The sequence below is a fragment of the Apodemus sylvaticus genome, chromosome 2, assembly GCF_947179515.1.
Source record: "Apodemus sylvaticus chromosome 2, mApoSyl1.1, whole genome shotgun sequence".
NCBI classification, from domain to species: Eukaryota; Metazoa; Chordata; class Mammalia; order Rodentia; family Muridae; genus Apodemus; species Apodemus sylvaticus.
This window is the reverse complement of record NC_067473.1, coordinates 76,527,899-76,554,619: the sequence shown is the minus strand read 5'-3', so window position 1 is coordinate 76,554,619 and position 26,721 is coordinate 76,527,899. Positions and strand designations below refer to the sequence as shown.

General features: G+C 45.5%; 1 protein-coding gene and 1 non-coding gene across 5 annotated transcripts in view; both read right to left on the bottom strand.

The window, feature by feature from the left end:
* The window catches only part of Snx10 (sorting nexin 10), a 62,798-nt gene extending 43,185 nt beyond the window's left edge, over positions 1-19,613 (bottom strand). The window contains exons 1-3 of one of the 4 annotated variants that reach the window (XM_052173733.1): positions 19,494-19,613; positions 11,949-12,095; positions 10,782-10,828 (exon numbers count right to left, since the gene is read on the bottom strand). The gene's annotated coding sequence lies outside the window, so the exon portion shown is untranslated. Of the gene's footprint in view, positions 1-10,781; positions 10,829-11,948; positions 12,096-19,489 lie in introns of all 4 variants that reach the window. The other 3 variants (XM_052173732.1, XM_052173735.1, XM_052173728.1) reach the window with 3 other exon arrangements.
* LOC127679516 (U1 spliceosomal RNA) lies at positions 7,782-7,938 on the bottom strand. The gene has a single exon (XR_007976818.1). It is a non-coding gene; the product is annotated as a U1 spliceosomal RNA (small nuclear RNA).
* Positions 19,614-26,721: the final 7,108 nt, after the last annotated feature.

The window sequence follows — 26,721 nt, the reverse complement described above, 5'->3', positions numbered from 1 at the left end:
GGTGAGCAGGGTGAAAGAGGTCAATGATTCGGATGACATCAAATACGCTTCTTTACCGTCCGAAATAGTATACAGACATACATGCAGGCAAACAAACATACACATCACACAACAAAAATGTATACATCTTACAGAAAATGTGGTACATTTACACAATGGAATACAACTCAGCAATTAAAAACAATGAATTCATGAAACTTGTAGGCAAATGGTTGGAACTGGAAAATATCATCCTAAGTGAGGTAACCCAATCACAAAAGAATACACATGGAATGTAATCTCTGATACGTGGATATTAATTAGCCCAGAAGCTCTGAATACCCAAGACACAATTAGCATAACAAATGACTCCCAGGAAGTAGGAAGGAGAGGGCCCTGATCTGGGAAAGACTTGATCCAGCATTGTAGGGGAGTACCAGGACAGAGAAAAAGGAGGGAGGTAATTGGAGAATGGGTGAAGAGAAGAAGACTTATGGGACATATGGGGAGGGGGGAACCAGGAAAGGGGAAATCATTTGGAATGTAAACAAAAAATATAAAAAATAAAATAAAAAAAGAAAAAATAATAATAAAAATGTATACATCTTTAAAAAGGAAATAAAAATTAGGTACCATATGCTGAGCGGTGTTCTAATTAGTCCTCTAAGGGAGACTAAAAATGAGAAACAGACCAATCTCACCCAATTAAGTGACTTTCAACAGCAGAGACTGCTTATTACACTTTTGGTAGTCACAGTTGGACATGGGGCTCTCCAAGCTAAACATCAAAGGGTCCACAGGGCACCACCAGGCCTGAGGTCACTTCTCCCACTGTCCATAGTCAGCTGGGCAGCTTTCAAGGACTTATCTGGATAACCCAGAGTAGGATCAGCAAGATGGCTCAGCAGATACGAGCACTTGCTGCAAAAGCCTGATAGCTTGAGTTCAATCCCTGACCATCGGAGAAAAACTACATCGGGAAGTTATCCTCAGACCCCTGCACACACGTCCTGTGACTTGTTCCTTGGGCTCCTGCTACTGTGACCCACATGATGGACTGTGACTGGTGCTGATCAGGCTAGGACTGACTGAAGAATCAGCTACTGCTAACAAGAACTCAGCATCACTGAACAAGAAAGTATTTCCCAAGGTCAACACACCAAAGCTGATATGGCTGTGGTCCAAGGAAGACTGACTACACCTTGAGTTCAACTTGGCAAGGTTAGAGTGTTCTGTGTGTATTACTAGTTTTGAAGGTATGAGGCTTCTGAGAGGAGAGCATCTGAGGCTTGGCATCTCGTGGCAGGGTCAGAGCACAAGTGAGGGTCTGAGGAGCTATTGATGAAGGTCAGTCTCTAGTTGCCATGGAGATCACAGGATATTGGAGATACCAGGACCATAAAACACTCACCTAGAAGAGTTTCAGATGGAGGTGGCCTAAAAGACAGGATTTGGGTGCTGTGGATGGCAAAGCTGGAGAGGCAGGGCTGCCCGGGCTCTTTGGAGACCAAAGGATCAAAGCCTCAAAGATGCCAGTTCTAAGTGGCGGGATTTAGATTTACACTGCTGGATCCTGGTTTTACTTTGCTGTAATTGTTTTTATGTCCAGGTTTTCCCCCATCCTGGCCCATGCACACAGTATATTCACACTCACACAATAATAATATGTATATTTTTTAAAAGTCCAGTTCTTTTGTCTAACAAATGGATCTCTGTGAGTTCGAGGCCAGCCTGGGTCTACATAGCAAGTTCCAAGCCAGCCAGAGCTATACAGAGAGACCCTGTCTCAAAAAAGAAAAACAGGAAGGGGGGGGGGGGGAGAGTGAGAGAGAGAGGGTTAAGTTCCTTAACATAGGCACATCCTATAAGTGACTAATTCATACATTTCAGGAATGAAAATCATCTACCTGTGATTTTTTTTTCCTAACCCACAGTTACCCTACAGGAACATAAATGATAGGTTACTTACAGGAGCGTGGGTGACTTACAAGTAACCACAACACTGGGAAAAATGTCCTTCTCATTCCCCAGAGGCCAGAGAGGCACTGTGTGAAGACAGACCCTGACATGGTGGTCAAGTCTGTCACTGCAGCACTTGTTGAAGAGGCGGAAGGAGCAGAAACTCATTATTGAAGAGTGGGCTCCAGGCGGGGCTTCTTAAACAAAGTAAAAGCTGAATTTGAATAGAGTGGTCCACTGACAGGCATGGAACTAATACCCTCAGCTGTGCCAGACCCTACCTAGGTGATCACATGACCTGCCCACAGCCCCTGAATGGGTGATCACATGATCCACCTATAGCCTCTGATTATGTCCCGTGTCCCCGGACTAACCAGGTTGAAGCCTTGGTCCCCCTCAGCAGTGAAAGCTGTACCACAGGAGACATGCTGGACCCTGGAGACAATCCAACGGTGGATCCCACGTTCCATCTCCATCCCAACATTCTTTGCTTTGTTTTTCACAGGTTCCTGGTTTAACACATTTGGTGAGATGGCTCAGCAGTAGAAGCCCACACTGCTCTAGCTGAGGACCCCACTTCAGTTCCAGCGCCCATGTAGAGCAACTCATAACTGCTTTTAACTCCAGATTCAAGGGGGACCTGATACCTCTCTCCTCCACACTTACACATACATGCATGCACATGCTTGTTATATACGTACACACACACACACACACACACTTTTTAAGGCAGACTCTACAAAGCTTTATTTCTTTAATGTACAAGTGTTTTGCCTCCATGAACGCCTGGGCATCACGTGCAAGTCTAATACCTTCAGAGGTCAGAGGGCATCAGATCCCCTGGAACTGGAGTTATGGACTGCTAGGAGCCACCATGTGAGTGTTTGTAACTGACCCCCGGTCCTCTGCAAGAGCTGCAAGTGCTCTTAATCCCTGAGCCATCTCTCCAGTTCCCACAGATATCTTTTTTTAATAACAAAAATATTTTTAACACATTTGGAAAAGTGAAGAATACAAGGACAAAATGAAAACTCCCCCTCCCCCAGCCCTCCAGACACTCTGTTCATATGCAAGTATATACACCTCTAGTTAATGCCCCTCCTTTCCGGCAATGGTACCAACTCACACATCTTCATAAGCCTCATTCTTAAGACTTAACAGCCGGGCGGTGGTGGCGCATGCCTGTAATCCCAGCACTCTGGGAGGCAGAGGCAGGCAGATTTCTGAGTTGAGGGCAGCCTGGTCTACAGATGTGAGTTCCAGGACAGCCAGGGCTATACAGAGAAACCCTGTCTCGAAAAAAACCAAACCAAAAAAAAAAAAAAAAAAAAAAAAAAAAACCCAAGACTAACAATGTAGCCTGCACCCAGCTATCCAGAAGAAAAGCCAAGTTGCCTGGTTTTGCACCTGCATACTACTCCACCATGAAGATGTTTCCTTACTCATTTCACTGACAGCCACACACTGGCACTGTTATCAACTGTGCTGAATGAATACCCCCCTGAGTACATCTGGGAAACAACTATCTACAAGAGGAATGTCTGGGTTCATAGGGTCAGGTGAACTATTAACTCTGACAGATCTGTACCTTCTGCAGAGTTCTCAGTTGAGCGAGCTGTTTTCCAAGTCTTTCCTAATGCGATCAGTTCCCACATGTTTTTCCAGGGAAGTAAAAGAGTCTGCGTAAGTGCCTTGCTTTAATCACATTTATCTGTGGCTTTCGTGTGGAGGTCAGAAGACAACGCATGGGAGTCGGCGCTCTCCTTCCATCCTGTGGAAAACTGAGCCAGGCCATCAGGCTTGGTGGCAGCACCTGCTGAGCCGGCCTGCCAGCTCTACTCAAGTGAGAGTTAACTGGACTGTTTTGTTTGTTTTCTGAGGTAAAGTTTTTTGTGTGTGTTTTTTTAAGCATGTGTAAGGCTAAGCCCCTTCAGTGTACTTAGGATCCACTAATTCCTTTTGCATGAGTTGTTTGGGTTTGGATCCTTTAACCACTTTAGTTTGCGGTACTCAGGATGGCCTTGAACTCTTTTTTTGTTTGTTTGTTTGGTTGGTTGGTTTTGGTTTTTTTCGAGTCAGGGTTTCTCTGTAGTCCTGGCAGTCCTGGAACTCACTCTGTAGACCAGGTTGGCCTCGAACTCAGAAATCCACCTACCTCTGCCTCCCAAGTGCTGGGACTTTAGGCATGCGCCACCACTGCCTGGCAGCCTTGAACTCTTGATCCTCCTGTCTCAACCTTTCTAGTGCCAGCCCAACAGGCCTGCACCTGTTGATAGTTGAGTGTGGTTCTCAACTATCTTCTTCAGAGTGCTTGTTCTTGTCTTAGCTAACTTGCAGGGTTTTTTTCTATTAACTGATCCTTAACAAATAACGGGAATTACAGTTTCCTGGTTGTTGGGTTTTGTCCACTCTGGGGTTTGCTGGGCTGTGTGTTTTTGTTTTTAAGTAATGAATTTTATTTCATAAATGTACAAGACCATTTCCCTTTGAGTCTCTTAGAGAGAGGCCAGCCATGAACAATAGAGGCCCACTGTCTTAGTCAGGGTTTCTATTCCTGCACAAACATCATGACCAAGAAGCAAGTTGAGGAGGAAAGGGTTTATTCAGCCAAAGTTCCACACTGCTGTTCACCACCAAAGGAAGTCAGGACTGGAACTCAAGCAGGTCAGGATGCAGGAGCTGATGCAGAGGCCATGGAGGGATGTTACTTACTGGCTTGCTTCCCCTGGCTTGCTCAGCCTGCTCTCTTATAGAACCCAAGACTACCAGCCCAAAGTTGGTACCACCCACAAGGAGCCCTCCCCCCTTGATCACTAATTGAGAAAATGCCCCACAGCTGGATCTCATGGAGGCACTTCCCCAACTGAAGCACGCCCACCATGGTCATAAGCTGTAGCTTATGAGCTGTAGCCTCACCCTAATGTGCTCCCAGACACATCTGGAGACAAACCACTCCTGTTCACTCAGCATTTAAATGGTCATTCAGGCAGGTTTGCACAAGCCTTATCTGTCCTATGGCGAAAGATCTACACTGCCTCTCTCACCACACACACAAGCAGTAGACTCTGGGGCAGCGACTCTAAGGTAGAAGACATCTAAACCACAAATACCCAAAGCCACACACCTCGACAGTCCCACCCACGCACCCATGTCTCTCTAGTGTACCTACGACAGGAAATCTGTGAATGCCCCATTCCAGAGTAGATCTCATCTGTGTTAGCCCTATAAGTCACACCCCTGGGAGGTCCTCAACTATGCCTACCTCTTTAACTTTCTGCACACACCCCACACCATTTCCACCACCCATATTAGTCCTCAACCTTCCTACCAAAACCCTTCCCTTGACATTCCTTCATCTCACCCCCTTACCCCGTTCACCGCAATGGCGCCTTCTCATCCTTCGAGTACGTCTCTCCACCTCCTCAGAGAGGCAATGCCCCACTTTGTTGAACTTTATCTTTATTGCAGTTGGCACTGTTTTAACCATTAATTTATTTCTGTGTTTATTATCTGTCATCTCAAAAGTCCCCAGAGGGCAGAGGCCTTGTCCAAACCATTTATGCTTTAAAACCCAGCATTCGCTTAGCACAGTGCCTGGCAGAGAGTCAGTACTCAATAAATACTGGGTGCATTAAACCTGACTGAAAGAGTTCCAGAAAATTCCATTTCTGCATCATCAAGTTTCTGAAGAGCCCAGCCACCGGAGATGGAAAGGTGGATGTAAGAACAGCTGCCTCCCATGCCAGCTCGCCTCCCTCCAGCATGGTTAACCCTTTGTGGTGGTTTGAGTGTGCCTGGCCCAAGGAGAGGCTCTATGAGGAGGTGTGGCTTTGTTAAAGAAAGTGTGTGCTGTGGGTGTGGGCTTTGAGACCCTCCTCCCAGCAGCCTGGAAGACTGTCTGCTCCTGGCTTCCTTTGTCTGGAGATGTAGAACTCTCAGCTCCTGCCACTCCAGGCCTGCCTGGACGCTGCCATGCTCCCACCTTGATGATACTGGACTGAACCTCTGAACCTGTAAGCCAGCCCCAAGTAAATGTTGTCCTTTATAAGACTTACCTTGGTCATGGTGTCTGTTCAGAGCAGTATAACCAACCCTAAGGCACCTTTCATCGTGTGAAGAAAAAAGCCATTTCCCCAACACCATCCACAGATAATGTCTGAAAGAACACACTGCTTTCACTGTCTCCATGATCTTGACTCCACTGCACTGTGGAGGATGAGCGGAGACATAGGAACAATGCTAACATTTTGCCACTGATAAAAGGAGCAGGCTCATGAGTTCCTATCTTTCCCTGAGAATTTAGATGCAGTCAGTGATTGATGGATATGGTGGTTCAGGTGAGAACGGCCCTTATAGGCTCAGATGTGTGCATGCTTTGTCTCTAGTCAAAGAACTGTTTGGGGAGCTGGAGAGTTGGTTCAGAGGTTAAGAGCACTGACTGTTCCTCTAGAGGTCCTGAGTTCAATTCCCAGCAACCACATGGTGGTTCACAACCATCTGTAATGGGGATCTAATACCCTGTTCTAGTGTGTCTGAAGACAGCTGTAATGTACTCAGGTAAATGAAATAAATCTTAAACAAACAAACAAACAAACAAAAAAAAAACCATTTGGAAAGATTAGGAGGTGTGGCCTTCGGGAAGATGTGTCATTGAGTGTAGGTTTTGAGGTTTCAAAAGCCCAGGCCAGGCCCAGTGTCTCTTGTTTCTGTCTCTGTCTCTCTGAAACTGTTAGCAAGCCCCAATGGTGGCCATGCTGTCTCTTCACAGCAATAGAATACTAGCTCAGACAATGGAGGAAGGAGAGACATTGTTCTTGACGCTCTAAGCCAGTGGTAAGGTGCTCACGGTTCTGTAAATAACCCTCACTCATGTCCCTGTCCATAACCCGTCAAAGCAGACGAGAGAATAGTTTGGAAAGAGAAAGGAGATCAGCAGGAGAAGATAAGAGGGTCACGGGGGCCGGGCAGTGGTGGCACACGCCTGTAATCCCAGCACTTGGGAGGCAGAGGCAGGCGGATTTCTGAGTTCGAGGCCAGCCTGGTCTACAGAGTGAGTTCCAGGACAGCCAGGACTACACAGTGAAACCCCGACTCAAAAAACCAAAACAAAAAAAAAAAAAAAAAAAAAAAAAGAGGGTCACGGGGAAGACTATGATCAAAATACATTACAAAGTGAGTCCTTTCATCATGCAGTTAACGTACACTAACAAGACATCTTTTAAAAAGAGAAAAGTGGGTGACTAAAGACGAATGTCAATGGGCAGTACCTCCTGATAGTGAGAAGCCCCCAGTTTGGTCCCCAGCACACGAATGGGGACCATTCCATATCCAGAATCCTACTATTCCAGAGGTAGAAACAGGAAGAGTAGAAATCACAGGCAGCCTAGGTTACAAAGGACTCTGTATCCAAAATAAAAAAAAAAAAAAAAAGAAGGAAGGAAGGAAGGAAGACAAGTGGGCAGGCAAGCAGATAGGCAGGTAGCCAGCTGAGCATTACAATTCCATGTCTTTAATCCCAGCACTTGGGAAGCAGGGGCAGGAACTCTGGGAGTTCAAGGACAGCCAGGGCTACTTAGAAACCCTATTTCCAAACAAAACGGAGGTGGGGTGAAGAAGTAGCCCAGGAGTTAAGAGCACTGGCTGCTCTTTTAGAGGACCCTTGTTCAGTTCCCAGCATCCACATCCACTTGCTGACTCATAATGGCCTGTAACTCCAGTTCCAGGGGATCCGGTGCCTTTTTCTAGCCTTGGTGAACACAGCGTCCATGTGATGCCCAGGCATATATCCAGGCCTACATGTAGGCAAAACACCCACACAAATCACATCAAATAATCCCCCCCCCCAGGGGAGAGCACGAACACAGTCCCCCACTACCACAAATTATGCAGTCGAGTTTTCCCCGCATTTGGGGAAATCACAGAGGTCAGGGTGCAATGGATAAGCCTCGCCCTGGAAAAACCACCTTTGTGATCAAGGTATCTCCCATGCCAGGTAAGTATCAAATAAATTTTTAATTAACCTTTTCTACCTTAAGAAAGAAAGGAAGAAAGAAAATAGACAAGACAAAGAGGGTGAGGAGCTGGAGGGAGGGGAAAGAGAAGGAAAAGAAAGCGTGAGTCAGATACGGTGTAACCTGAGCGAGGAAAGGCGCTCAGTTCAAGCTGAAGGCCAGCCTGGTCTACACATCTAGACCCTGTCACAAAAATGGATGGGAAAAAAAGTAAAGAAAGAAAAGGCTGGGCTGAGGGTGCAGCTCAGTGACAGAACACTTGCTTGGAATGTCAAGGCCCTAGGTTCAATACCAAACACAATAAATATGTAAATAATACAATTTTACAAGCAATCAAACATAACTTATTATTATTAGACACTGTTTGAAGCCTGTAACATGAACTCACCTGTTGGATTCCCAGACAGCCGCTCAAGTTACATATCATTAATACCACGAATTTTAAACTAAGGAACTGGGTATTGGACTGGTAAATGAAGAAGCCAGGATCAATGAATGGCCAGATGGACTCAGAAAATGCCTCATCCTTACCACATGGGAACCTCCAACTAACAGGGTGCCTGCCCTTGACCTTCAGAATAAATAAAGTAAGGCACAGTGGTACAGACCAAGAACCCCAGGGCTTGGAAGATCTCGATGGGGGCAGGAGGGAGGGAACAGGGAGAGGGGAAGAGAAGGGGCAGGAAGGTATAAAAGACAGCGAGGAACGGAAAATGCCAACCCAAACACTGGGTTATTACCAAGTATTTGTATGTGTCAGGGTAAGAGGTAGGCCACGTTCTGTCCATCTATAAACCCGGAAAAGCCAGCAGCTGAATGTGACATCCTCAGCCTCGGAGAAGCAGTGACGCATGTGACGCCTGGTCAAAGTCATTGGCTATGGATGGTCCTCGAGGTTAACTAGAGGTGCCGGGCAGTGGTAGCGCAGAGGCAGAGGCAGGCGGATTTCTGAGTTCCTGGTCTACAGAGTGAGTTCCAGAACAGCCAGGACTACACAGAGGAACCCTGTCTCGAAAAACCAAAAAAAAAAAAAAAAAAAAAAAAAAAAAAAAACCAAAGAAAAAGAAAAAGAACAAAAACAAGGATAACTAGAGGACCAGTCAACCACAGGGTAATGACTGAGGTTTGCTCTGGGCAGGTGACACTGCCTAGTCCATGTCCTAAAGATGCTAAGGTAGAGATGAAAACAGGCCAGTTGTGAAACAAAGTCTAGTGTCCCAAAAGGCACAGAGCTGGTGGCAGGGCCACAGAAGGAGGAAGAACGAACAGAGACAGAGGATTATTCCAAGAAAAGGCAGGAACCTTGTGGCAGGACACATAGTCAATCCCAGCACTCAGGAGACAAGAGTCTACAATGTTCTAACCTATGGCACACACATGCACATACACAGACACTAAATATTTCTTAAAGCAGCAATGTTCGGGGTGGATGCGAGGGCACAGTTCCTTGGAGCAGAGGCCTCTGCTGGTAGAATATTGCAAGGAAAATATCACAAGGCCTAGGTTGGGCATTTCAGGATAAAAGAGATCCTAAGATCCTGGGGGTTTATCGTGTTACAAGGCAGAGGCCCCAGCTCTGACACCCCCATACCCAAATTCAATTATGTCCTTATATATCCTGCAGGCACCTGCAGGCACCCTCCTCTATAACTGGCTCCCAGATGGTTTTCTGGGTCTTTGAGTTTGGGACCAGGCTGGTTGCAAACTCACCACACAGGCAAGGATGACCGTGAATTCCTGATCAAGTGCCAGGAGTGTCCAGTTTTGAGTCTTACAATATCTAACACAACATTAACACGTAGCTTCAGTCCATACAGACACGTTATAATACTTCACTGCAAATTCAAGTTCTACTTTCTCTATGACTTCTGCTCAGGTTTTCTGTGAGCCTAAAACCACTCTAAAAAACAAAGACGACTGGGGACAAGGAGGTAGAGGTGCATCTGGGAGGAGCTGGGGGTGAATTGAATCAAAATACATTGTATAAATTCCAAAGAATTAATAAAAATAAAAACCTTTACAAAAGGCAAAAAAGACCAGAGTAACAGGAAGAACTTGGACGGAGGGCAGGATGGAAAAGAAGAGTCACGTGACTCACAGACCAGCGACTGGAAGAAGGCTGGTGTCACAGGCAGGATAAGGAAGCTGCAAAGGGGGCCTCTGCTCTGGAGTTAGAGAGAAGACCCAGCTCAAGAGCGAGCTAGCACAACGCAGGACATCTAAGGTCCCTGTTTGGAGCCATGATTAGGAAGGTATGATACGGGTTCAAGGATTACAGAAAAATCCACAGCTAAATGTTCTGCCTTGAAACTGATACATCTCCTTGGAAAGGGAGAGGTGGGGCTGGGTGTGATGATCACGCTGGGTAATAGCCCTTGGAAAACCAGGGAAGGTTTCCTCAAACTCCAGGGCAGCTTGGATAACAGAGTGAGATCTAGGACATCCTGGGCTCCAGACAGAGTCACTGCATCAAAACCACACAATGGAAACAAAAAACAGAAGTATTGCAACACACGGGGTGATCGCCACCTTTGACACTGGCTACAGGAGCCAAAAACTGGTGCTGGGTGGAGTTTCCGTGGCGTGTGGCACCAAGAAAGATGAAACACAAAGGGCCCAACAGAATACTGCTCCAAATGTGAAGAGGTGACAAGCCAGAAGGGAGGTCTGCCTGGTGACACAGCGAGCACGCGGTGAGTGAGCAAGGCGTTTCTACGCTCAGCCAAGGGCACAGGAATGGTGAGTGAAGCTGTTCACTGATGGGCTGTCCATTCACACCCTGCCCTTGGCCAAGGGAAATCGTTTAGAATCTCTGTGCCTCAGTTTCCTTACCTGTTAAATCGAGCCAACTGTGCCCTTCATGGATCTGCTGTAAAGATCTGTGGAGAGAATATGGAGGCTAGTACCTGGCACTCCCGGTGCCAGCTCCCACCACCAGTCACGTGGTCCTTTATAATCAGTCTCCTTAAAATATCCTCTGTATCTGCTAATGTTTAGGGGACATATGCTTTCAGTTATATGTTCTGAGGTTCACATGGCAGTGTGAAGCGTATATCATGGCCATCGGCTTTGAGAGTCACATCACTTAACTCTCAGACATCCAAGGCCTGGCCTAGATGAAGAAGTCTAAGATACACATAAAGTCCTTCTAGAAGGAGGTGAAACACTAAGGTTATTATTCCTAACTTCATTTTTGCCAGAAACACTGAAGTAAACCAAGGGCATCTGATATGTCTGTAGACTCAGCTCTGCCAAGTTCTCAAAACACAGGTCACAGTTTTTCAGTCTTCCAAAGTTGCTCAACCATCAGAGAAATGAACTGATCATGAAGCCAGCAATGACCCAGCGCCCTGATTCAAATCATATCCCTGACTTCCCAGCCCATGGGAACATGGCCCAGGCTGAGGACAGATGAAGCTTGGCTTCCAAGAACCTGATCACTCCCAGGCAAACCAATAAAAGGTTGCAAGTTAGATATTCCCTCTGAGCCCAGCCTCGCACGCAGCAGGGTCAGCCTGCCTCCCCCATCTCCTCCAATGTCATTCCACTACCTGTTCTGCCAGGAAGAAGTCACAATTGAATCATAGCGCCATGCAGAACTCCTGGTATGTCTGTGTCTGTGACTTCAAGGAATACTAGTTCCCCATGAAGCCCTGTGTTCTACTCCATGCATTACCCGTATAAGCTGGTTCTCACAGAAGAGGGAAGGGGATGGCAATGTGACTCAGCAGATAAAAGAACTTGATAAATGGCATGTCAGAATGTTCAATAGCCTGAATTCAGTCTCTGAGATGCACATGTAGAAGGAAGGAGAGAACGCCCACGGTTGTCCTCTGACCATAAATAACCCTTGCCTACCATGGCACACATGCATATACACACATAACATGGAATACATGCCATCTCTTCCTTACTTTTTTATAGAGTGGGGCAATGTATAAAAGAAAGTATTTAGGGGCCTAAGAGATGGTTCAGTGGGTAAGAGCATCTGTTACTCACCCAACAGACCCAGGTTCAATTACCAGCACCCATGTGGTGGTTCATAACTGTCTGTAACTCCAGTTCCAGGGGATCCAACCCCTTCTTCTGGCCTCCAAAGGAAACAGGCACACATGTGGTAGACAGATATACATGCAGACAAAATACCTATTCACATAGAAAATAAATCTTTAAAAGAAAAGCACTTAATTTAGCTTATGGCTGAGCAAAAGAATAGCAGATTGTGATCCACAATCACAGAGAGAAAGCATTGGGAATCATGGGAATCTTTAGAAACCTCCAAACCCACCTCCAGAGACACTCCTCCCCCAACTAGGCCACACCTCCGAATCCTTCCCAAACAGTTCTACCAACTGGAGACCAAGCATTCAAAATATGAGCCTCTACAAATTGCTCTCATTCAAACTACTATATGCCTTTACATAAAGAAATAAAGCTAAAACAAAAACAAAAGAAATGAAAGAAGAACTGAGTGGTATCCACAGCTACAGAACAAAGGTGCTGGAATTCAGGAGGGACATGGAGCTACACAGGTGGCTTCTCTTTTAACCTAGGAGGTTCAACAGACAGACAAACCTTAGAATAGAATTAGATTTCTCATCAGTGAGGAAGGGGTTAAGTTTGTGAAACAAATGAACTCAGAATTGAGAACTGAAGGTATAGCTCAATGCCCAGCATGCTCTAGGAGACTCTGAATTCCATCTCCTACACAGAAGGCAGTCTCTGGCTTAACAATGATTTGTACAAACCTCACTTGTACAGCCTCAGAGAATGAGAAATAGACTCCCAGGTTTCACCACAGGCCTACTAAGCCCTGAGGCCCAAAAATCTGCTTCTTCTCCCATGATTCTTACAGATAAAACGTCTGAGAGGGCCAACGAGATAGCATAGCAGGTAACGTCACTTGCCACCAAGCCCAAAGACCTGAATTCAATCTCTGAGACCTACAAACTGAAAGAAGAGAGCCAACTTTAAACACACAGACATGCAGTAAGGCTGTGTTTTCGTTTTAACCCCAGGTGTGGGATATGGGGCTGCTTCAGATTGTCCACAGCAGCTGACTATGATTTGCCTCGTGCTCCAGCAGGGATGTGATTTTGCCAGCTGCAGACAGTTTTTGCAAGTGTGTGACATTTGGAATTCTGGTGACTTTTCAGATCTATTAATTCTATTAATTCTAGAGCCCCACTAGAAGGAGGTGGTTGGCCCACTGGTGTTGGGTGCAGTTTGTTGCAGTTTGTTAAGTAGTCATAACAAAGAGATGAGAAGAAATTAGATATTCTGACAGAAGATCAAACTTGCTCTAGGAAACTCAATGCCCCTAATCAGCAGGAAATAGTCTAACAATATCGTTGCCCCCTTTTCTATCCTTTTTTCTTTCCGACCTAGTGTTGGGGTGAGGCTAAAGAGAAGAAGAAGGATGAAGAAGGGTAAAAGAAAAAAAGGGACCCACAAAGAAGCAAAATGTCCAGATACAGCCAACCTCAACTTCAACAAGCTGTCCTTTGACCTCACCTGCATGCCATGGTATACACGCACACACACAGGCAACACACATACACACATAGGCAACACACACATACACACACAGGTAACAGACACACACACATACACACACACACACACACACACACACACACACACGCGCGCGCGCGCGCGCAACTAAATAAATAATATTTAAATATTTTTAATGTTTTGAGAAGGCTAGTCTGATTCTGTGACATGCTTCAAATTAGCAGCTAAGGAGACAAGGTCTTAAAACCCTGGCATCAGGCAGCCAGTCAGAAACTGCCCCACCACCCGGACAGTGGATGGGCAGTTTCCAGCCAGCCCCACCCTCCAGTAATGGAATGTCCTTAGAGATAAAGTAAGACAAAGCCCACCTACTCCAGGGTTCTTCAGCAAGTTTCCAGCCACCATGCCCTGGTAATGGTTCTGGAATGCCTAGAGATAGAGAAAGGCAAAGCCCACCTATCCTGAGATTCCACTAAAGTGCTTTAAATTAGGCCTGCAAGCTCACTTGTTTGTCTCTCTACCTTGGTAATGGGGAGACCCCAGCATGCCGGACTTCGGCAGAATAAAACACTCTTTGTGTTTACATAGTATTTGAGTCTGGGTATCATTGGTGAATCATGGACCCTTACAGTTTGAAAAGCACAGATCTAGAGAGCCAGTGTAGAAAGAAGGACACACTGGAAGGATCTAAGAGAAGCAGAGGATCAGGCCAGAACGAAGCACCGAGAAGCAGAGGGCGGTGGAAGGACCTGGAATCAAAGCACACACTGAGAAGAACAAGTGCACAAGAGCACAGTGAGCACTGAATCAGAAATCAGTGTGGCCAGCGCCCGGCCATCGGTGTGGCCAGCGCCGGGCCAGCCACATGAAACACAAAGATTCCAGGAAGAGGCACAGAGAAGGGAACCTAGGAGCCTTGAAGCCCATGGGAGACAGGGACTGTGTGCTTGAATGGCAGGTCCCAAGCAGCTGTCTCAGCAGCCTGGGGTGTCTTACATATGCTCCCGTTGCTACTACCAACTTTAGGGGTCTCCTAACAATCAAAGCACAAAGGGAAGAATGAAGCACTGTGAATCCTGAAAAATCGGTGACAAAGTCCTTCAAAGCTAGCAGTGACCTGCTACAAATTCTCCATCACTACTGACCTCCGCTGGAGAGACCCAAATCGGTGTTGCCTCAACCTTCCTTCCCTTTGCCTTGTTTTGTAATCATGTCTACATATGTGGCCCAACCTGACCCCAAACTCAAGATCTTCCTGCTTCAGAAAGTGCGAGATTTCAAGCATATGCCGCTATGCTGGATAAACTTTATTTGTATGTGAGTAGGGGGTGGAGGAGGAGGAGGTGGTGGTGGTGGTGATAGAGGTGGTGGTGGCAGTAGTGGCCGCAGCAGTGGTAGCAGTAGTGTTTTTTGGTTTGGTGGGGGTGGGAATTTGCAGATTCCACACAGAACAAATGTGCAGGCCAGAACTACACACCTGGAACTGGAATTACAAATCATTCAATAACACCCAATGTGGGTACTGGGGACAAAGCCTAGGTTCTCTGCTGCCCCTGACCCCTGAAGGATGCGATCTGAATACCATCCTGTCTCTGAAGGCAAACGTGGCGATGGGAATATTCCAGGAGAAAGCATGGGATGCAAATTCTCTCTTCATTTGTTCAAGTCATCGCATCTCTCTGAACCACTGACAATAACAATTCCTACTTCACAGGATTAAATAACATAAATCAAAGTGCTTGGGCAGCGTGAATAGCTGTCCTCATTGCCTTTATAAAACATCTGTCTCATCGTGCCTAACAAGCATAAAATATCCCTGGAAGGAAATCAGAAAGCTCCATCACACTCCTTGGACACAAGGACTGGCCCCGGCCAAGGCCGCCTTTGTCCTTAGAGGCCTCCCTCACCTCCCCTCAGCCCCTTGCTACCTTTCCAGACTCCCTTTCTTTCCATTGGAAGTTAATCCAATCTGTGACTTAACACTTACAACTGGGTACCTTCACAACTTAAAGAGGTGTATTTTGTGTGCAGCACCACAAGTGCATGATGGGAATATCGGCATGCTACGCTAAAGGCCTGGAGGTGGACAGAGCGCGCACAAAATGAAGACATCACATGACAGACAGAACGTCAAAGAGCAGTACAGAGGTCAGCCTCAGGTTTTTAGAACAACTTTCCCGCAGGAGAGTTAACTCACGGTCCTGGGAGAACATTCTTCGATCCCTTTTAAGGGCAGAGCCCCCAGTAACTTCAGGAGTTCCCACTGGACCCCACCTCTTACAAGTTTTACAACCTGTTATGGGTTCACACTGGGGACAAATCCTCCATCCCTTGGGGGACAAGCAACAGCCATGCACAGCAAACTGATTCAGTGTCAGTGTTGACATTAATCAAATCTAGTACAAATATTCAACTTGATTCCAAAAACAGCACCTATCAAGACTAGAAGAGCCTGCTTCTTGGGCAGCAGGACTGCTAATGAGGACAGAACTGTGTGAGAAGTTGAATTCTTGGTACATATATGTGTCTCAGTTATTGATGAATCGTTAACTTGGTATTTAACAATTTTATCAAAAGAAAACTCACCTTGTATAATTATCAACAAAACAAAACAAAACAAAAGAAAATACCTTGCTTCTCTTCTTAAAGGATTCAGGAGATGAGCAAGGTGGCACACAACTATAATCCCAGCACTTCGAGGTGGGAATAGGATGATCAGCAGTTCAAGGCCAGTCTCAGCTACATCAAATTAAACAACAAGGATTCGGGAGCAAGGAAACCGGTGAGAAGCCCCAGTGGTAACGGTGTCTGCGCCAAGCCTGGAGGCCTGAATTCAGTCTCCAGGACCCACAGGAAGGAAGGAGAGAAATGACTCCCAAAGTTGCTCTCTGATTTCCACTTATGTGTGGGGACACGTGCAAACCCATATATGAATGTATACACACAAAAATAAATAAATAGTAAAAGTATAATAAAGAATAGAAGACACAAAAAGAATAGATTCAGGGCCAGCAAGAAGTAAAATGTATGCTCCCAAACTGGACAGCATGAGCTCAATCCCTAGCATACATATATGCAGTCGAGCTAGCACCCACATGTGCATACCAGCCAGCACCCACGTGTGCACACCAGCCAGCACACACGTGTGCATCCCAGCAAGTACCCACATGTTTGCACCCCAGCAATCACCCGCATGTGCACATATACAGAGTACAATACTAAATAAAGCTTAAAAGGGCATGCACAAGTACTTTTATAGAAAGGACATTTGCTTGCTGATTAAAACTGTGAACTGAGTTTGGAGAAGCATAAATACCTCGTGCCTTAGTTTCCCCAGCTGTTAGCTGAGGAAAATAATAAAACTGGCTTTATAGTTTGTCATATGATTTAGTGACTCTACCACATAGAGCTCTAATTGACTTTGCAATCTGGGGATGAAATCCAGGTCCTCACCCATACCAGCCAAGTGCTCCACCATGGCCCTACCCTCAGTCCACCCTCCCACCCCTACCCCCCCTAGTCCCCCACCTCCCCCGTCTTCCTCAGTTTTTGAGAAAGGGCTTCTCTGCATAGCCCTGGCTCTCCTGAGCTAGTTTTACAGACCCAACTAACTTTGAACTCACAGATCCTCCTACCTCTTAAGTGCTGGGATTAAAATCAAGTGTCACCATCGCTCGGCTAGAAAAATCCCCTTTGAATCATCGGGTGGCGGGCACAGACCTGTGATCCCAGCACTTGGAAAGTAGGTGCAGAAGGATCGAGGGTTGTGCCCGAAGCCAGCCCTGGGCCACATGAGAATGTCCCTCAAAAGTAATTAATTAAATTAGTAATAATAATAGTGTCAGATAATAGCCACCATATCTGACACTATTGCTATTATTAATTAATTACTTTTGAGGGAAATTTTCACGTGTCGTGTCTCCGGGCTGGTTTCAGGCCTGTCTTGGTAACACCTTTAATCTCAGCCCTTGGGAGGCAGAGGCTGGAGATCTCTTAGTTCAAGGTCAGCCTAATCCACATCTTGAGTTCCAGAACACTGTTTAGTCATTTTGAGACAAAGACTCATAAGGATGGCCTCAAACCCCTGATCCTCTTGCTGCCACCTCCCAAGTGTCCAGATTACAGATAGGCACCATCATGCCCGACCTGACCTGCTAGCAATAACTTAAGAAGCAACAAGGGCACCAAGATTTCACCTCAGAAGGATCTGAAACCAGAAGTTGTGGCTAACGCATAGTCCTTCCTGCATAGCTTCTAGCTGGAACACGGCACAGAGAACTTGCATGTTAACTCATACCTATTGCATTACTAAAAGAATAAAAAAATAAAAAATAAATAAAAAGTCCTTTGGTGATAACCGCCCTAAAGTCTAGGGGACTCAGCCACCATTACTTCAGCCAAGGCCCTGCTTTTATAGGCTGGATCCTATTCTCAGGCAGTTCTCTGCAGTTCTCCAGTAGCTGTGACATCCCAGCTCTGATACCAAAAGAGGAAAAAGAAACTAGTTCCCCACTGGTTTAACTCAAAATGAAAGTAGTGCCTTGCCTAGGCTGAAAGAGGGGAGGGGGCAAGAATGCTTTAGAGTAGCCGAGGGCTGTGTGATAAAGGAAACTCTAACACAGGAAGAATGAGGGCACTTATTTCAAGATGCCAATCTCGGAAGGTCTTCCCAGAAGTGAAGTAGAGGAAGTGGGTAACACGGTCCAGAGCAGTGGAGAGAGAAGCATGCAGACCAAAAGGCTGCAACCCCACCCCACCACCACCACCACGGGCACACATCCCAGAGGGGAGTGCCAGTCAGACCCGTTTCTGTAACTATGAATGCGCTGACAAAACCCGGGATGGATGGTCTGGTTAACTAGACGAAGCTGCTAAAGAGGTCTTGAACATCTCCACATAAGTCACTTCTAAATATATCTACATTTATATCGCTATTCCAAACAGTATGTCAGTCAATCTCAACTCTACCACTCCTTTAAAAACAAACGGGCTGGCTGGAGAGATGGCCCAGCGGTTAAGAACACTGACTGCTCTTCCAGAGGTTCTGAGTTCAAATCCCAGCAACCACATGGTGGCTCACAACCATCTTAATGGGGTGTGATGCCCTCTTCTGTTGTGTCTGAAGACAGCTATATAAAATAAAAAAATAAACGGAGGCTGTGCAGCTCAGTGGTAAAATAATATGCTAATAATATGATCAGGATCAGAAGGGAGGAAGGCACGGAACTAAGACCCGAAAGACTGTTTGGCTGTATCCTTGCTTTAGGGAAAGGAACCAATCGAAGCCATGCAGACTCCTCAATCTCACTTGAGGAACTGTTACAGAACACTTAACCTACTCCTTCTTCTCCTCCCCCAAGAAGAGCCCCCCAGGGATTGGCCAAGGGTTGAAGGAGTCCCCTAATGTCCCCAGCCGGCCCTAATGTCCCCAGCCCCCTTCCGGCCACTCCCACAAGCCCATTCCCAGAGGGATTTTCATACACCCCTCCCACCGGGTGTATGCTGCTCCACCCTTTCAGACCTTGGTTTTCCCTTGTCGCAAACTAAAAGGGTTGATGGAGATCACGTAAATTGAGATCAGTGTTCTCAATTCCTAATCAATCCATCGCTCTCCACGCGCCTGTGCTTTGCGGAAGCAGCCATCCCGTGACCATCCCCTTAACAATCCTTGTAATTTTAGCAAAGTGTGATCTGCCCAGATCCGATAAACAGGCTGTTGCTTCCCTATCTCAGCAAACCGATCATCAGCGTGGGTTTCCTCCTCGGCCTTTTCCATCAATCCCACAATCCCATGAAGGAAAAAAAAAAAAAAAGAAAAAAAAAAAGCCAAAACCAAAAACCCTCCCAGCCTCTAAACTCAAAGGTGCCTGGCCTTGTATTCAGAAAGAAGTGGGGGCCGCGGGGGTGGGGGGGAAGAACCTATTCACGCCAGAGTCTCCGGCGTCCCCAGCCCGGCTGAGCAGGTGCCCGGGCAGGCGCGGCGCCCGCTATCCGCCACCCGGCTCGCTCCCCAAGGCTCAGCTTACTCACGCGCGCGGTCCTGGACGCCCGGCCCGGAGCACGGCGGAGTTTGCTGACTCAAGGCGCGGTGGCGGTGGCGGCGGCGAGCGCCCAGGAGCGCACGCGAGGAGCGCAGCCCCGCGTCCAGCGCACGCAGCGCCCCGCCCCGCCCTGCGCGCCCGCCGCCGCCCCCCACCCCCACCCGCCACTGCCAGCCTCCTACCGGAACGTGGGGAAGGCCACCTAGTTAGCGGGTCTTTCTCCCTATCCAGCCATGAGGAATCAAGATGAGGGAGGTCAGTAACAGACAAGCATGACTAGATGCTAACAGCAGGATCTCGATGGAGGGAGGGCATGTGACTGTTTGCTATAACAATGTTTTTAAAATCTCCGTAACTTTTTTAAAAAATGTATTTTCATGAACGGTGAGGAGAAAGCTATGAGGGTCTGACAAAGATATGCCCGGTTCCTAAAGATCATTTGGGCTGGATCGTACTCACCTGTGTGCATGGGAAACCTCATGGTGCAGACTGGGAAGATAGATGGCTCAGTGTTAAGAGCACTTTTTGCCCTTGCGAAGGACCTGGCATCCAGCACCCATACCACAGCTCACAACTGCCTTTAACTCCAGATCACCGCCCTCTGCTGCCCTGGCACCCACGTGGTGCATATACATACAAGCAGCGAAAACACTCACAAAACAAAGTAAATAAATCTAAGGACAAAAAAAAAAGAAAAACTCAGCGATTTGAGTGAATTCTTTGAATCTGGGACCATCCAGGATCCTCCTAGAAAAGTCCATGCCTGTATTCCATAGCTACACTGATGTCCTGAACAAAACTTAGCAAAATGCAATGTCTTATCTTGGACTTGTTCGTATCTCTGAGTCCTGAATCTTTGCTATTTAATGACCTAAAATTGCACCCAAACTATAATACATGCAACTATCGGTTGTTTTTGAGTTTTGTTTTTGTTTACCTTCAAATCTTTGTTTGAGTGAGTGAAATTCATTTTCTGGAAAACAAAACACCACATAGCTAAGATTCAGAGTGCCTGCTAAGCCCTGCCTACCCAGCACGTGACTTCAGACTTTAGTGTTTGCTGGAGCTCATGCAGGCAAGGCCGGCCAGGACCGCACACTGCAATCACTCTTTCTGTGTGCCAAGTACTGGGATTACAAGTACAGATGATCTTCCCAACACTTCAGAACCTGACCTCATAGCGCTGGGCAGAGCCACAAGCAACCTTGCCAGTGTCTACTGTTAGAGCCATGGGCCAGAGAGAAAAAAACAATTCAAAGAAGAAAGAAGCTACAATTAATCAGATACAGTGGCACTTGCCTGTGATTCTAAATGCTAAAAGTTCAAGTTCACACCATGTGGTAGTTTGAGTACACTTGGCCCATGGGAAGTGGTACTATTAGGAGGTGTGGCCTTACTGGAGGAGGTGTGGCCTTGTTGGGGGAAGTGGTCGCTGTGTAGGCGGGCTTTGAAGGCTTCCATGCTCAAGCTCCACCCAGTGTGAAATGAGACCCTCCTCCTGGCTGCCTTCTGACCAAGATATAGAATTCTTGGCTCCTCTGAACCTGTAAGCCAGCGCTAATTAAATGTTTTCCTTATAAGAGTTGCCTTGGTCAGGATGTTTTTTTACAGTAATAGACACTAAGACACACCACTACACTGAGGTTTTATTTGTTGTTTTATTTTTTCCTCCTTGACATACAATCTCTTTGAGTAGCCCAGCCTGGCCTTGAACTCACCACCCATATGCCTCCCTACGCTAAGTACTAGAATCACAAACTTACATTGCCATACTTAATTAATAAGAGTACTTATTGTGGCTGGAAAGATGGCTTAGCAGTTCAGCGCACTAACTGTTCTTCCAAAGGTCCTGAGTTCAAATCCCAGCCGTGGTTACATGGTGGCTCACACCCATCCATAATGAGATCTGATGCCTTCTTCTAGGGTGTCTGAAGACAGCTATAGTGTACTTACCTATAATAAATAAATAAATCTTTAGGCTGAAGTGTGCAGTGTCGACCAGAGCGAGAGGTCAAAATTCCCAGCAAACACATGATGGCTCACAACTATCAGTACAGTTACAGTGTACTCATATACATAAAATAAATGAATAAATAAATCTTTAAAAAAATACCCATACACATAAAATAAACAAATCTTAAAAGTAATAAAAGTTCGTTTTGGTCTAATTCAGCAACAGTATGGCAACTACATCATTTTTCTGGGTTAAGAATCATAATTTGCAATCTGAATTCAAGGAACTATTACAGCCACCTTTTAAAGACTGTGATATTTTTGTTATAGCATCAGTGAAAACTGGTAAAGTCTGCACTCTGTTGTAGTTAAGAAAAACTAGGCCTAGCCTGGTGTGCACACCTATGATCCCAGCACTCAAGAGACAGAGACAGGCCCATTTCTGTGAGTTCAAGGCCAGTCTGGTCTATATACTAGATTCCAGGACACCTAGGGTTAGAGAGACCCTGTCTCCAAAACCATAAAGGAACCAGGAGTTGGTGGCGTACACCTTTGATCCCAGCACTTGGGAGGCAGAGGCAGGCAGATTTCTAAGTTCGAGGCCAGCCTGGTCTACAGAGTGAGTTCCAGGACAGCCAGGGCTACATGGAGAAACCCTGTCTCAAAAGAAAAAAAAAAAAAACCATAAAGGAAAAAAGGAAATGAAAATAGATAAAAAAAGACAGCCTGATTGGGGCTGGAAAGAGAGGGCTCAGTGATTAAGAGCACTTGCTGTTCCTCTCAGAGGACGTAATTATTTTATCATAGCACCTATGTGGACAACTGCTCCAGGGGATCTGATGCCTTCCTTCCTCTGACCTTTGTGAACGCACAGACATAAAAGTATATGTTTAAATAAGCAGTTTGCTGATAAAATCACCATAAAAATGCTCTTAAGGAAAAGTACAAAAACTTTACTATGAGAGCATTTATCCCTGGAGATTGAGAATTGAATATGTGATATTTATGCAGTTCAAGCCTGTCGTGTTAATGTATAGTTTTAAGCAATCTGGGCACATTTCAAACCTATGTTCAAGTATTCAAGTAATGTCTACAAAAATTCACCCTAATGGAATAGTCATTTGCTTTATACTTTAAGTGTTCGATTTAATAGATGATTTTAAGCTACAATATGTTAGTATACAGTATTGGAGGACAATAGAATTTGTTATGTTTTGTTTTTGTTTATTCTTTGTTTTTATTTAAGACAGGGTCTTATATATATCTCTAGCTGTCCTGGAACTCTATTTAGACCAGGATGGTTTCAAACTCACAGAGATCTGCCTGCCTCTGCCTCCCAAGTGCTGGGATTAAAGGCGTGCACTACTCTGCCTAATGTTTGACAATGGCACTTAAGATTTACAACATTTTATGGATTTAGAGCATGGCAAGGTAATGACTGGCACACTTGTGTAATCTCAGCGTTCAGGAGATAGAGGCAGAAGGATCACAGCACATTCGAAGCTAGCTTGGTTGTATTAGGAGCTAACTACTGTCTTAGTGACTTTTCTGTCACTGGGATAAGACACAGTGACCAAAGCAACTTATAGACTATGAGTTTATTGAGCTCCAGTCTCACACCATCATAATGGGGAGAGTGGCAGAAGGCAGGTGAACATGCTGCAGGACCAGTAACTGGAGCTCACCTCAATCCACAGAGAGAGCTAATTAGGAATGTTGTCAGCCTTTGACACCTCAAAGCCCACTCCCAGTGACACAACTCCTCCCAAAATGCCACACCTTCTAATAATCCTTCCCAAACAATTCCACCCACTGGGGACCAAGAATTCAAATATGTAAGCCTAAGGGGGCCATTCTCCTTTAAAGACCCATGCTTATCAAGTTCTAGGCCACACACAGTAACATACATCACAGTGACAGGTCTTCTCCAACAAGGCCATACCTCTTAATCCTTCCTAAACAATCCAGCAGTTGGGAACCAAATACTCAAAGACATGAGCCAGTGGGGACAATTCTCATCCAAACCACCATTGCAGCTGGTCTTCAATTTATGTCGGAATCTCAAAGCAGTTCTTACACTGGCAATGAGCAGTCTCAGCAGCAGGACAGATGAGCTGGCCAGCAAGAGTGAGGACAAGTAGTCAAAACAGCAAAATCTCCCTTCTTCTGTGGCCTTTTATGCGGGGCTGCCACCAGAAGGTATGGCCCAGATTTAATGTGGGTGTTCACTCCAAAAAAAAAAAAAAAAAAAGAAAAAGGAAAAAAAAATCCCTCAATAGCGTGCAAGCTGGTTGGGTTCTAGATGTAAGGTTGACAGCCAAGATAGCCACCACAGGTGTCATTCCTCAAAATCCATTTACTTTTTTTCTTTTTTGAAGCAGTGTCTCTCAGTGCTCTAGAACTTAGCAAGTAGGTCAAGCTGTCTGGCCAGTAAGCTCCAGGGATCCATCTATCTTCCCCGTACTGGTATGACAAGTGTATGCCACAGGGCAAACCTTTTATCTATGTGGGCTGTAGGAGGCAGCTCAGGCCTCATGTTTGCAAGACAAACACTTTACCAGCTGAGTTACTGCCCTAGCTCTATTGTTCTGATTTTTGTGACAAGGTCTCAAAAGTAGCCCAGGCTGACCTTGAACTCACTAAGTATTCCTGACTGGCCTTCAACTTAAAGGTGTCCTGCAGACTCAGCCTCCCAAATGCTTCATTATAGCAATGTGCCATGATACTCAGCTCATTATAACTGTTAGTATAACTTTATCCTTATCCTGTATTTCTAACATCTCTTAGCTAAATGCATTAAATACATGACAAAAGGCTATATCCATTCTGCCTCAAACTGGGTGTTTATTCTGCCTCTGAAAAAAAAAATTGCAAGATCCAATATGGAGGTCCAGGAGTTAACTTACAAACCATGAGAACACCAATCTCCTCAGATAGGAATAGTTTATTGAGTGTTCACTCCGAAACTGATCAATCAGGGCTGCAGACCAGATTTGGGAGCTAACTGCAATCTTGAGTCAAGATCTTATAGGGCTTTTAAGCCTGAGAGCCACAAATATATGTGCCAAGTTAATTTACTAATCAGGATTTAGGGATAGGGGTCTTCCTTAGGAACACGTCTTTGTTGTACATTTATCCTGCATTCATTGGTTGGGGTATTCAGCTGTGACAGGAGACTTGCCTTGTCTAGCATTCATGTCTTAACTTGCCAACCAGGATGTCAGTTACCCATGTATGAGTCTCTTTCTGCCAAGTAGGATGTCAGTTCCCAGACCAAGCAAACCAAAACTTTACTTGACTCCCTACTCAAAATGGAAATCTTATTTCAAATAACTTCTTATATTGGTGCAGGTGTTTCTCTTGTGTTGAAGTCCACCCCAGGGGCAGGTTATAAAAACAAAAACCAAAAAATCTTATACACAGATGCAGGAAGTGCTGCTGCCTAGTGATTGGTTTGGGTCCAAGTTTATTGTGGCTAACTATTCAAAGCAGTTCTGACTGACATCTGTTGTGATTGGTTTTCAAGAGCACAGAACATAATTACATACAGATTATGTAATGATACAGGATTATATACAGAATATATAATCAATCTGGGCATGAGAAAGTTTCCTAGCCATACCAGAAACAACATATGAGAAAAGTTTCCTTATACTATTAGTTAACAGCACAAAATGGCAGGCTACATAGGTAGCATTACCTAGGCTTTAACCTTCTACCTAGGCCTCAACAGCACAAGGCAGCAAAAAATGAAAACTGGCCTGGTATGGTGGTACAGACTTTGATCCTACCACTGGGGAGACACAGGCAGGCAGATTTGTGAGTTTGAGGCCAGCCTGGTCTACATAGTGAACTCTAGGCCAGCCAAGGCTAACATAGTGAGACCTTATCTTAAAATAATCAAAAGCCTCATCCCTTCAAACTTTAGGGGGGGGTTGGGAGAAAGACGCCGCCTCTTCAAGAAAGCACCGAATTATCAAAATTAAAATGTGTATTTATCCTTTTTGAGTATTTGTTAGTTTTCAAGACAGGATTTTGTTGTGTAGGACTGGCTGTCCTGGAACTCACTCTGTAGACCAGGCTGAGCTCAGCCTGCCTCTGCCTCCCAAGTGCTGGGATTAAAGTTGCATGCAACCACTGCCCAGTTTATTTATTTATTCTTCTGAGGGCTTTAGGATTGAAAGCCTTGGGGCTGGAGAGATGGCTCAGTGGTTAAGAGCAATGACTGCTCTTCCAAAGGTCACGAGTTCAAGTCCCAGCAACCACATGGTGGCTCACAACCATCCGTAATGAGATCTGACACTCTCTTCTAGAGTATCTGAAGACAGCTACAGTGTTCTCACATATAATAAATAAACAAATAAATTTAAAAAAAAAAAAGGATTGAAAGCCTGAACCACCAGGGGTCTATCTAATGTGTCCCAGGCTGACTCTAGCTAGTCCTGTAACACAGGATGACCTTGAGCTCTGACCCACTTCTCCCTTTGGTGTGTCCAGCTAAAGACAGCTCATTTTAAAAATTAATATTGGGGCTGGTGAGATGGCTTAGTGGGTAAGAGCACTGACTACTCTCCTGAAGGTTCTGAGTTCAAATCCCAGTAACCACTGGTGGCTCACAACCATCTGTAATGAGATCTGACACCCTCTTCTGGTGTGTCTGAAGGCAGTTACAGTGTACTTACATATAATAATAAATACATAAATATTTGGGCCTGAGCAAGCGGGTAGTGAGCAGCAGTCCTAAATTCAATCCCCAGAAACCACATGATGGCTCACAACCATCTGTACAGCTACTAATATACATAAAATAAATAAATCTTTTTAAAAAATAAAATATAAGTCAATACTGTTAAATAAATAAACATTAATTGAAATGGCAAATTTGATGCTATTGCTACAAACTAAAAATAATAAGTTGGTTAGTTACAACTGACAAAGAAAAGCAGGGAGTGGTGGCTCCTGGCTTAATCTCCCCTCCCCCAACACACACACACACACACACACACACACACACAGAGAGAGAGAGAGAGAGAGAGAGAGAGAGAGAGAGAGAGGCAGAGGCAGGCTAATCTCTCTGAGTTTAGCTAATCTCCAGGCCAATTTGGTCTCATAGTGGGTTCCAGGATAGCCAAGGCTATGTAGAAAGACCCTGTGTCAAACAAACAAAGGAAAATCTGTTAAAAACAACTTTAGTGTTATTGAATATCTCTTGAACCTAAACTTTAATTACTGGACTTTTGAAATCAGTCCTGCTGTGGTGTGAC